Source organism: Nansenia antarctica (assembly GCF_963989245.1).
Source record: "Nansenia antarctica genome assembly, chromosome: 2".
In the NCBI taxonomy this organism is placed as follows: domain Eukaryota; kingdom Metazoa; phylum Chordata; class Actinopteri; order Argentiniformes; family Microstomatidae; genus Nansenia; species Nansenia antarctica.
This window is the reverse complement of record NC_137675.1, coordinates 14725981-14739219: the sequence shown is the minus strand read 5'-3', so window position 1 is coordinate 14739219 and position 13239 is coordinate 14725981.

The window sequence follows — 13239 nt, the reverse complement described above, 5'->3', positions numbered from 1 at the left end:
AAAGGGCGCTCAACGGATACAGTGACACGACTATAGCCCTGGAAAAGACCTGTGAACGACTTAGCTCCGAGAATGAAGCTCTCGCTAGCCGTGCGGAGGACATTGAAAATCGGTCCCGCAGGTGCAACCTACGAGTCATCAATATTCCAGAGAACGCGGAGGGAACGGACACTGTTAAGTTCATGGCTGAGTTCTTTACAGAGGTCTGCAAAGATGTCTATCCAACTCCCCCCGTGCTGGACCGTGCACATCGGATTGGCCAAGTACGCCCTGGACCCACTGGACAACCCAGAGTGATGATTGTCCGTTTCCATTACTACCAGGACAAAGCCCGGGCTCTGAGATGCGATCGTAATCAGCTTGTATGGCGTGGACGTAAAGTACCATTCTTCCCAGACTACAGCATCAACACATCCAAGCAGCGTGCATCATTCGCCCGAGTGAAATCACTGCTCTACGAGAAGAAGGTCAAGTTCCGTCTAATTTATCCTGCTCTTCTAAAAGTGGACTTCAAGGACAAAATCTACGACTTCAAGACTGCCCCAGAAGCACAACGGTTTTATAACCAACGCGTTGCTGGAGTGGATGGTGGCGGGGATGCTGACTAGTATATGGCCATATGCGGTGAGCATAAGCTATTCTGTAGCTGACACACCAAGAGGAAACGATCACCTTCATGACTGCTAGTATAAAGTTAAAGCTATGCTTAGCCTAACTAACTTCTATATAGCATTAACCATCTTTCTTTTTGCCCCGTAATAACGTTACCGTGAACTGTTGACAACCCACGAAGGTTTGAATTTATATGACCCTGATCATAAGCCACCGGGGCTGGCTAGCTCTATGTTTTGTTTATACTGTGCTTATTTTTCACCGGGAGGCTGCATCGCTTTTTTGAACTGCGATACTATGAGAGGACAATTGGACCTATAACCGAACTTATATGCCTGATTCGATTGAACACTTTATACACGGACCAGTTTAATTAATCACTGAAAACCGTTCAGACATAGGCTTCATAGGATGATGATAACGTGAGTAAACAGTCCCCAGGTCATTATCCAGCTAACTCTGAGCTAATTTCAGGGATTGCGCAACTCATTGACTGTTAGTATTACATAGTTACATAGCGCTGTATTATGGGTTTACTTCTTAAGATGACTAACTGTTTATATACGCGCGCATGCTTAAGGTGACGTTACATAGCGCTGTATTTCGGGTATACTTTCTCCTATTGCTAATATGTGTGTGTTGGTGTGCATGCGTTTGAATTGACGCTGCGTGATGCTGTATTACGGACCTACTTCCTTCTTTGATTGAATGTGTGTGCGTGTGCTTAACGGTATTGACGCTTACGGTTCAAACGCCTTTATTACTTTTCATCTATAGCCGGATGGCTCTTGTATGAGAGGCTACCTAGAACTAAAATAACACCGGAGCAGGAGCTGGGGTCTGTGAGGGGGTCTGTGACATATCTAAAGGGGCGTGCGTTTATACGCGCGCATAATATCATTCACGCAGCGGGTGCATACATGCATAGGCAGGTGTGTGTGTGTGTGTGTGTGTATGTGTGGGTGTGTGTGTGTGTGTATGTGTGTGTTGCTTGCTGTGTGTGTGCTTATTGCTGTGTGTGTGCGTGTTGCTGTGTGTGTCTGTGTGTGGGTTGCTGTGTGTGTGTGCGTGTGTGTATGTGTGTGTGTTGCTGTTTGTGTGTGTGTGTTGCTGTGTGTGTGTGTATATGTGTTGCTGTGTGTGTGTGTGTGTGTGTGTGTTGCATGTATTCTGAACCCCGGCAGCTCTGTTTTAGCGACACTGGATATGGGCTATATTCATTCATCATATTGACACTGTTTCTTTTTGTTTTTGTTGTTGTTTGTTGTTGTTTTTCTTGTACTCTGGGAGCCACCCTTAGTGCTTTAAGGTTAGAATGTATAAGAGTTGCGTTAACTGGGAACATTTTGGATGTTTTTTCCCGCTGTCTTTTTCGTTTGGGGAAGAAGACTTAGGGACTGGGGAGGGACTGTCTGCAGAAAAGTGCTACTCACACCAGAGGTTTTATTGTTTGGTTTCTCTTTTTATTCATTTTCTTTCTTTTCTTTCTATACCTATTTTACCCCATCTATTTTGTTTTGTCATCTGCTTTGTTAAACAAGGAATCATTTGCTCTCCAAGACTCAATGGAAGTAGGCCTTGCAAAGGCATTACACTCACTGTAAGGATGCTTACAATTACTTACCTGCTACACTCACAATATGACCAATTTAGGCAATAAGGATAAATACTCAAATGTTCGGTTCCTATCATGGAATTTGAAAGGCTTGAATGGTCCAGTCAAAAGATCTAAGGTTTTTCTACACTTAAAACGTCTAAAAGCAGATGTAGCCTTTTTGCAGGAAACTCATCTTCGGCTGTCAGATCATGTTAGACTACGTAGCAACTGGGTAGGCCAATACTTTCACACGAGCCTCAATAGTAGGTCGAGAGGTGTAGCTATTTTAATTAATAAAAGACTTAATTTTGTGGTCTCGGAGGTCAGGGTAGATACAAAAGGCAGATATGTTGTTGTGGCGGGTACCCTTTGCCAAACACCAGTACTCTTAGTAAATGTATACGCTCCCAACTGGGATGATGCAAGCTTTGCCAGCAACCTGCTATCGTCCCTTCCACACTTGAACACTCACCATCTTATTTTAGGAGGCGATCTGAACTGTGTGATGAACCCTCTATTAGATAGATCAAGCCCTAGGACTCAACAACAGTCCGCTATGTCTAAAGCTTTCAGTGTATTTATGCAGGCAAATGGCTGTGTTGATCCTTGGAGAGATAAAAACCCCCACGCCAAGAAATTCTCCTTCTTCTCAAACCCTCATAACACTTTCTCCCGCATAGACTATTTTTTTGTTGACCAACTTTTCCTGCCAGCTGTTGAGTCATGTGATTACACGGCCATAGTAATCTCGGACCACGCAGCGGTGCTCCTTGATATCAATTTATTTTCTATCAGTCAGAAAGAAAGACCTCTTTGGAGATTCAATTCCCTACTTCTCTCAGATAAGATTTTTTGTAAATATATCTCAGACTCAATTGACTCATTCATTATTTCAAATAAAACAGAAGGGACTTCGGCTTCCCTCCTATGGGAAACCTTGAAAGCTTTTCTCAGGGGCCAAATAATCTCATACTCAATTTCGTACAACAAAGACAAGCAACTTAAATTTGATAACATATGTAAGGCTATTTCTGACATAGACCAAAATCTGGCTTCTAATCCTGACCCAGAACTATGTAAGAAACGACTTGATCTTCAATCACAAGCCAACTTACTGACTACGTCCACAGCTGAAAAACTCTTGTTGAGATCAAAGGCCTCATACTATGAATATGGGGACAAACCTAGCCGTCTACTAGCGCATCAGTTGAGACGACAAGCAGCTGCTCGGCTTATCCCACAAGTTAAAGACAGCTTGGGCACTCTCCAATCTACTCCCTCTAGTATAAATGAAATGTTTGTCACTTTCTATTCCTCCCTATATAAATCAGAATTTCCAGCTGATACGTCTAATATGATAACCTTTCTATCAAATCTCGACATCCCTAATGTTAATCTGGCTGACGCAGAGAATATGGACAAATCTCTTGACATAGATGATCTTACTAAATCAATTAAACTAATGCAAAATAACAAAACCCCTGGCCCTGATGGCTACCCTGCAGAATTTTATAAGACCTTCAATACCAAGCTTTCCCCTCTTCTACTCGACATGTATAATGAATCTCTAGCGAACGGCTCCCTTCCCCCCACTCTGACACAAGCTACTATTTCCCTTATTCTTAAAAAAGATAAAGACCCAACTGACTGTGGATCCTATAGACCTATATCCCTCCTAAATGTAGACAGTAAAATACTAACAAAGACCCTTTCCGCTAGACTAGAAAAAATCTTACCTAATATTATTTCAGAAGAACAAACCGGTTTTATTCAGAAACGCCACTCTTTCTCGAATGTTAGGAAGCTCTTAAATATAATACATTCTCCATCATCTTCGAGTCCTGCGGAGGCGGCTATTGCTCTTGATGCTGAAAAGGCTTTTGATAGAGTGGAATGGGGATATCTATTTGCGCTACTCAAAAGATTTGGTTTTGGCAATACATTTATCTCTTGGATTCAATTACTGTACACCTCCCCCAAAGCTAGCATTTGCACCAACAACTTTAGGTCCGCCTATTTCCCCTTAGCACGAGGAACAAGGCAAGGGTGCCCCCTGTCTCCACTTCTATTTGCGCTAGCAATTGAGCCACTCTCCATCTCCCTCAGGACCTCACAGCTCTTCCGAGGTGTGTTACGTGGGGATGCAGAATACAGGGTCTCTCTATACGCAGACGATTTACTTATATACATATCTAACCCTGTCTCTGCTGTCCCCCATATACTCTCAATCCTTCAGAGCTTTGGCGGTTTTTCCGGGTACAAACTGAACTATAGAAAAAGTGAATTCTATCCTATCAACAATAGTGCTAAACAAATCACACAAGCCGAACTACCATTTAATATCTCAGCTCAAGGCTTTAAATATCTTGGTATACAGATAACAAACTCATTCCCCTCTCTCTTTTCTGCCAATTTCTCCCCCCTACTTGATCAGGTAAAATCAGATCTCCAAAGATGGGGCAGTCTGCCTCTGTCCCTAGTAGGCAGGATACAGTCAATAAAGATGACGATACTCCCTAAATTCTCATACCTCTTCCAGTGCATCCCATTATTCCTGCCCAAATCATTCTTTAAATCTCTTGATAAAATCATCTCCACATTCATTTGGCAAGGCAAACAGCCCAGGATTAAAAAACACACATTGCAAAGAGGCCGTGACAATGGTGGCTTGGCTTTGCCTAATTTCATTTACTATTACTGGGCTGCCAATATTCAAAAGATAAATTACTGGCTTCACTCTCCTTTAACAGACTGGTGCTTGCTGGAAGCTGAATCTTGCTATATATCCTCCCCTCCTGCAATGATTTACTCTAAATTGCCTATATCCCTCTCCAAATTTACCTGCAACCCAGTGGTGTTAGCTACCCTTAAGATTTGGGCCCAGTTTCGTCTCCACTTTAAGTTTGCAGACAGCTCCATTAATGGTCCTATAAATAAAAATCATCTATTCCCTCCCTCCACTTTGGATTCCGCCTTCTTGCTCTGGAAGGACAGAGGCCTTACAAACTTTTCGAACCTCTTTGAGAATAACATTTTTTGTAGTTTCGAGATGATATGCACTAAATATAACTTGCCCCGGAGTAATCTCTTTCGTTATTTTCAGGTCAGAGACTTTGTGAAAACCCAATACCCCTCTTACCCCGAAATGCCACACAACCAACCCTGGGAAAATCTTATGGCGTTCACACCAGGTCAAAAAGGCCTTATCTCAAATATATACCACTCTCTCACTTGTCTCGACACACACTCTCTAACCAAAAATAGGAACAAATGGGAAACTGAACTCAATGTAAACTTCACTGACGAGTGGTGGGATGGAGCGATAGACCGCATTAACACCTCAACCTCTTGTGCCAGATTAGGCCTTATTCAATTCAAAGTCTTCCATAGGCTTCACTTTTGCAAATCTAAACTCGCAGCAATATATCCTGATGTAGAGGACAAGTGTGAACGATGTGCTTTATCCCCAGCCAATCTTACCCATATGTTTTGGTCATGCCCTAGGCTGGTAACCTTCTGGACTACTATCTTTAAGATACTGACAGAGGTTTTTTCTGTTAATCTCGAACCCTCACCCCAGATAGCCATATTTGGAGTTCCACAAGATTTCAGTCTCCTAACCACCAAAGATTCTAATATAGTAGCATTTACTACACTGCTGGCAAGGCGTAGAATTTTACTAGGATGGAAATCTCCAACTCCTCCTTCAATAGCCATGTGGCTTACAGACATAATGCACTTCCTAAAGTTAGAAAAGATTAAGTTCACGCTTAGAGGTTCAACAAAAAAATTCTACTTGCACTGGCAACCGTTCATTACATATTTTGAGAACCTGACAGCACTTCCTACAAACTGATGCTTTTGTAACCAAGCAGTTTGTTGTCTGCCTTGGCCTCTGAGACCATGACATTTCCAAATAAAACGGACACTAACTTACCTATGAATATATTGTAGCTCATGATCTGACGCCTGAATATGACTTATGTAAGCAGCAATCTCCTACTACATCATTTATACAACCTAGCAGAATTCCTTATGATATTATTTCCCCCCCCAATTTTTTCTACATTTTATTATTATAATTTGTTCGTGTATGTGTATGTATGTATATATGTATGTATCTATGTATATATGTATGTATGTATGTATGAATATATTTGTAAAAAATATATAATTTCTTATAATTTATTTTTTATCTATTTCTTTACTTAACGTTTTTTAAAATGTTTTTTTTTTTTTTTTACGACCATACAGATATATATGTATGTATTTTTTTTTTTTATCTACTCACTAAATTGTTGGTAAAATTGGTAACTTGTTTATATGTATGTGTGACTGGATGGACAGATCTATATGTATATATGTATGCAGACATGTTTGAGAGGGAGGGGTGGGTGGAGGGCAGGGAGAAAAACAGAAAATATTCATGCCTTTTTCAATGTACCGTACATGACATCTATACTGGAATAAAAAAATATTATAAAAAAAAAAAAAAAGAAATGAATACATTAAGTCACTATATAATACATAATACATACAAATGCTCCTTGTTTGAAAAGGAGCAGAAAGAACAGTGTTCCTACTGTTGTAACATGATGTTATTGTTGTAACTATGCAAGTTAGGGCATAATAAAAGGATCTTGTATAATTCAAATATAGAAGATTTCTCCTTCCCCTCCACCTTTTCCTCTTGAACACATACATACATACATACATACATACATACATACACACACACATACACACATACATACATACATACATACATACATACCTGTATGTCCCAGGCCACCATCCCACCCTGCCTGAAAACCTCAACTATCATCCCAGTCCCGAAGAAAAGCACGGTGAGCTGCCTAAACGACTACCGCCCGGTGGCACTCACACCAATCAAAACCACTCTCAAAAAACATTTACAGGAGGCTGCAATCCGTAACTGGACCCTCTAAATCAAAAATCAGATTAAAAGACCCGAACTACCCACTGTACATACTTTGTGTTTTGTCCCCCGCCCCCAACTGTGGTGTATGTCCCCACCTGTCCTACCCGCTGTACATACCTTATGTTTTGTTGTATTGTTCTTCCCATGATGGATGTATGTTTATCTTGTAGATAGTAATAGTTATTTGACTGTATTATCTTGTAGATAGTACTAGTTTTTTTGTCTGTCTTACATGTAACGATGAATTGAGAATCAAGGACCCCAATTGAAATAAGCCAGTGGCTTTCTTGGGTTTTTATCCTGTTAGTTGACCTTGTATGTAATATGTACTTTCATGTACCTACTTCTGCAAATCTTCTAATAAAGTTTTCAATCAATCAATCAATAGCCCTCCATCACACACTACTTCATCTGGAATCACCCAACACCTACGCCCGCATCCTATTCATTGACTTTAGCTCAGCCTTCAATACAATAGACCCGGTCAATCTTTTCAACAAACTGGTGGACATGAACATTGACCCCTGCATCTGCCACTGGATACGGAGCTTCCTGTGGAAAAGACGACAGTGGGTCAAGATGAACAGCCTTTCATCTCGACCCCTGACCCTCAGCACAGGCGCCCCCCAGGGATGCGTCCTCTCACCCTGGCTCTTCTCCCTCTACACCAACCACCTGATATCTCTCCACAGCTCAGTCACCTTTATGAAATATGCGGATGACACTACCATAATAGTGGCATAATAATAGGTGTCATTGTTGACGAAGGTTTAACCCAGAGTTATCTCTACTTCATTTCAAAGTCAACTGAACTCCTAGCCTAACCCTTGTGTGGCATGTCTGTAGGTGAGAACCACCCGTCTGCCAGGCCTGAAGATATCCATAAACGAGTACAACGTCCACGCCGAGATCCTGAACACAGGGATGGGCACCAGCAACCTGCACCACCTAGACCTGCTGAAGGAGCTCTGCCGGGGGACTGTGCCCGCCGGCGCTGGGGAGGTCACTCACAGCCTGGGGTGAGCGATGAGGCTTCCAGCACCACACACACCAGACATCCTAATGACCTCCTAACACGTCAGGGGACCCGTGACATTTCGTTTCTATATGATAGAGATTTGTCGTTCTCAATCTCAACCTAGTTCCCCAATAGTTGCTGAGAGCACTTCACTGGCTCCCCATTAATAGTGTGTGTGTGTGTGTGTGTGTGTGTGTGTGTGTCATGTTAGGCCGGAGGGCTATGAGGTGACTGGAGGACAGGATGCAGGCTGCCGAGGAGACCCTGGCCCACCGGATGAGAGCAGCCATGGAGAGCCTGCACTGTCACCAGGAGGTCCTGACAGACCCACCCACCCAGGCCCTGACAGACCTACCCCAGGCCCTAACAGACCCACCCCAGGTCCTGACAGACCCACCCACCCAGGCCATGACAGACCCACCCCAAGTCCTGACAGACCCACCCCAAGTCCTGACAGACCCACCCCAGGTCCTGACAGACCCACCCACCCAGCTCCTGACAAACCCACCCACCCAGGTCCTGACACACCCACCCACCCAGGTCCTGACAGACCCAGCCCAGGTCCTGACAGAGGTCCTGGCTTCCCCAGAGCCATGCGAGGCCCCAGTACCTGTCGCAACACAACCAAAGATGCAACAGTGGAACAGCACGGTAGACTAGGCATACATTTAAGTGGATATTGCCGATCAGTTTGACTGGGCATCATTTCAAGCAAAAATATTTAATAATATGGCAGAAATAAATATGTGAGTTGCTGTCGCTCTGGTTCACTGCCTGTCGTTTTGCCTTGGACTCCCGGCCATCTCACCTGCCCCCCACCTCCCCCTGCCCTTCTCTCGTCTCACCTACACTCACTGAACCACAACCATCGCCTCACTGCTGCTGCTGCCACCAAGGCAGGCATTCTCCGCTGCCGCCGCCACATCCATCGAGGCTCCCAGCAACATCAACACCGGACTCTACACCCCCCCCCCCCCCCCCCCTCCCCGTTCGCTGCCTCTGTGTTCCATGTTACTTGTTGTTGTTGCTTGTTGTTTTTGTGTGTCCCCATGTGTATCATATATTGTCAGCGTCTTTGAGCCTTGGAAAAGCACTATATAAATTTAATAAATTATTATTATTATTATTCATCTGGAATCACCCAACACCTACGCCCGCATCCTATTCATTGACTCAGAAAGTCCAATACTAATATAATACCAATGAGTTGCTCCACCACATCCCTCAGCAGACGCCGTCAGTCACGTCTGAATTTACCAACAAATGCGCGTAGGGCGGAACATTATTATATACCACACAAAGTTCGCCAAAAGTTGAGGGTTAAAACTAAAAGTTGAGGGTTAAAAGTTGCGGGTTTGTCTTCGTAAGGTTTGCAGGCCAACATGTCGAACAACATGCCTGAGCAGGTGGACCATGCCGCCCAGGGTGTCCAGGCCGACCGCCATGCTGCCCAGGGTGCTGCCTTCCCCGGGGGAGACACTAGCTCTCCCCCCCCAGTTGCAGAATTAAGTATGTGTTGGTGATATTGTGCAATAATTCTCCACAGTGCTGGATATCTGTGGATATCTAGGCTGTATGGTGGGGGTCTGTAGTGTGTAAAGCCCAGTATGGTGGGGGTCTGTAGTGTGTAAAGCCCAGTATGGTGGGGGTCTGTAGTCTGTAAAGCCCAGTATGGTGGGGGTCTGTAGTGTGTACAGCCCAGTATGGTGGGGGTCTGTAGTGTGTAAAGCCCAGTATGGTGGGGGTCTGTAGTCTGTAAAGCCCAGTATGGTGGGGGTCTGTAGTGTGTAAAGCCCAGTATGGTGGGGGTCTGTAGTGTGTACAGCCCAGTATGGTGGGGGTCTGTAGTCTGTAAAGCCCAGTATGGTGGGGGTCTGTAGTGTGTAAAGCCCAGTATGGTGGGGGTCTGTAGTGTGTAAAGCCCAGTATGGTGGGGGTCTGTAGTCTGTAAAGCCCAGTATGGTGGGGGTCTGTAGTGTGTAAAGCCCAGTATGGTGGGGGTCTGTAGTGTGTAAAGCCCAGTATGGTGGGGGTCTGTAGTGTGTAAACCCGTGTCGGAAGTTCCAAGCCAACATCTTCAACAAGAGTAAATGCCAGAATTGCTTCAAACCGAGAGAGTCGCACTCATTGAACGATGAGGATTTAAATCAGGTAAATAATAGCAGCTGTATGTTTCGTCGTGATTGTAAAATGGTTACGGAGCCGTCGGGTTCTGTCGCCTAGTAAGTGGTACTATTTCAGACTAGCTCTCCCCCCCCCCAGTTGCAGAATTAAGTATGTGTTGGTGATATTGTGCAATAATTGTCCACAGTGCTGGATATCTGTGGATATCTAGGCTGTATGGTGGGGGTCTGTAGTCTGTAAAGCCCAGTATGGTGGGGGTCTGTAGTGTGTAAAGCCCAGTATGGTGGGGGTCTGTAGTGTGTAAAGCCCAGTATGGTGGGGTCTGTAGTGTGTAAAGCCCAGTATGTACGAAACGATACGAGTGATGCTGATTGGTCCACCTATTGAGACCGTCCTACAAGCTCAGATTGACAAAGATCAAAGTAAAACTTAACCCCAACAAGCTAACAACACTCCTGCCATTCACTGACTGTTAAATAATTGATTGAGAAACAGATACGAAACTGAAACAAGAGACATCAGGCCAAGTCATGAATGAACAAGCTCTGTAAAACAAACTCTAATGACGGGTCTCTATAGGACACTAGAGTAAATAACAAACAAATGCTCTAAACTAAAGAGTAAGAATAAAAAACATTATTTCTTGGCTGTTAACAATGTAGCCAATTAACTAATCACTTGGGAGTTGTGTTGTGTGTGTGCATGTGTGTGTGTGGGGGGGGGCTTGCTGGCTTACAAGAAACATACATTTAGTGTGGAATATGCTTCTTTTTTAATTGTATTTTTGTTATTAAATTAAGATCTTTTTTATATAAAAAAAATATATAATAATAATTTAAAAAAAAAATAACTCTCTCTCTTTATCTTGCATCCAGAGACACCAGTCCGCCTGTTCAAGTACCAGACCCAGGCGGATGCCGCGTCTGCACCAAAGACCAATGATGCAAAGCCTTCTGGAAGAATCCTCATTCTTCAAATGGTCTCACAGTGCAAGCACCGAGGTGGCATCTCCATGGTGGAGCTCAAGCGTGCCCTGGCCGCTGGTGGCTACGATGTCACCAAGAATAACAAACGTGTCAATTTGACAGTGAAAGGTCTTGTGAGGAAAGAGACACTGGTGCAGACCACAGGATCTGGAGCATCTGGGTCATATAAACTCAACAAGAAGGTAGAGACTAGTGTGTTCTATGTTTTGCCATATTGGTGGTTGGACATCAACTTTGTAGACTACGAGAAGGCATTTGACAGTCTCCACAGAAACACCCTCTGGAAATTGCTTCGACACTACGGCATACCAGAAAAGCTTGTCAACATCATGAGGAAACTCCTATGAAGGAATGACCTGCAGAGTCATACACAGCGGGCAGCTCACACGAAGCTTCCAAGTGAAGACCGGAGTAAGGCAAGGCGGTATACTGTCCCCCTTCCTCTTCCTCCTGGCCATCGACTGGATATTGAAGACCACAACGGCACAGAGGAGAAACGGGATCCAGTGGACACTCACAACACAACTGGACGACCTAGACTTCGCAGACGACCTTGCCCTACTATCCCACAGTCGACAACAGATGCAGGAGAAGACGAACATACTGGCAGACACCTCAACACAACTAGGCCTCAACATCCACCAAGCAAAGACCAAAATACTAAAGATCAACACAAACAACGAAGAACCAGTAAACCTGGAGGGAACAGCACTCGAGGAAGTAGAATCCTTCACCTACCTAGGTAGCATCAGACAAGAAGGGTGGCACGGAGGCAGATGTCAGAGCAAGAATCAGCAAGGCAAGGGCCTCATACATCCAACTAAAGAACATCTGGAGCTCCAAGGTAATCAGTCAGCGGACAAAGATCAGACTCTTCAAATCCAACATCAAGCCAGTACTCCTATACGGATCAGAGACGTGGAGGACAACCAAGATCACAATGACTAGAGTGCAGTCATTCATCAACAGATGCCTGAGGCGGATCCTGAACATCCACTGGCCAGATACCATCAGTAACAACGATCTCTGGCAGAGAACGGGCGAACAACCAGTGGAAGAACAAATCAAGAGAAGAAGGTGGGGATGGATCGGCCACACACTACGCAAACCAAACACCAGCATCACCAGACAGGCCCTGAGATGGAACCCCCAAGGCAAAAGGAAGAGGCCGGCCCAAGAACACCTGGCGCAGGGACTTGGAGACAGACATCACACAGAGTGGACTAACATGGAAACAGCTGGAAAGCAAAGCACAGGACAGAGGACCCTGGCGAACTGTTGTCGACGGCCTATGCTCCTCCAAAAGGCCTATGCTCCTCCAAAACTCCCACACTCCCCCTCGGTCACATCATCCGCCAATTCAACCTGGACTTCCACTGCTACGCCGATGACACCCAGATTTACATCACCACAAACTCCACCCAGAACCCACCCCTCACTCACATCGAAAACTGCATTTCAGCAATAAAAACCTGGCTCACACACAACTTCCTCAAACTCAACAGTGAAAAGACCAAAGTCATCCTCATCGGCACCAAATCCACCCTCAATAAAACCGGACCCATCTTGTCCCCAGGGGGAAATTCATTTTCACACCACTGTACAGTATACATATATACATACAACACCGTATAACACAGACAACAACAGACAGTACTACACATGACAGTACACACACTCAGCGCGGCCTATTTCTCATTCCATTCCCATGTGTTACAATGAGCCCTGTCCTCCCATTTCTGCCTCTGCCAGCCTCCCCTGCTACCCACCCTGCTTCAGTACCGTTGTCAGTGCATTTCCCGCCTTCGTGGGAATGCGAGAGACTCACGATGTCAGCTCCTGCTTACGCTGTATAGTTTTACCTTACACTTGTGTGTGTGAGCGCCGTTGAGCTGTTAGTTATCGAGTTTTAGTTCTTTGTCGACTGTGTGTTTATATATTTCCCCAACGACGTGTGTTT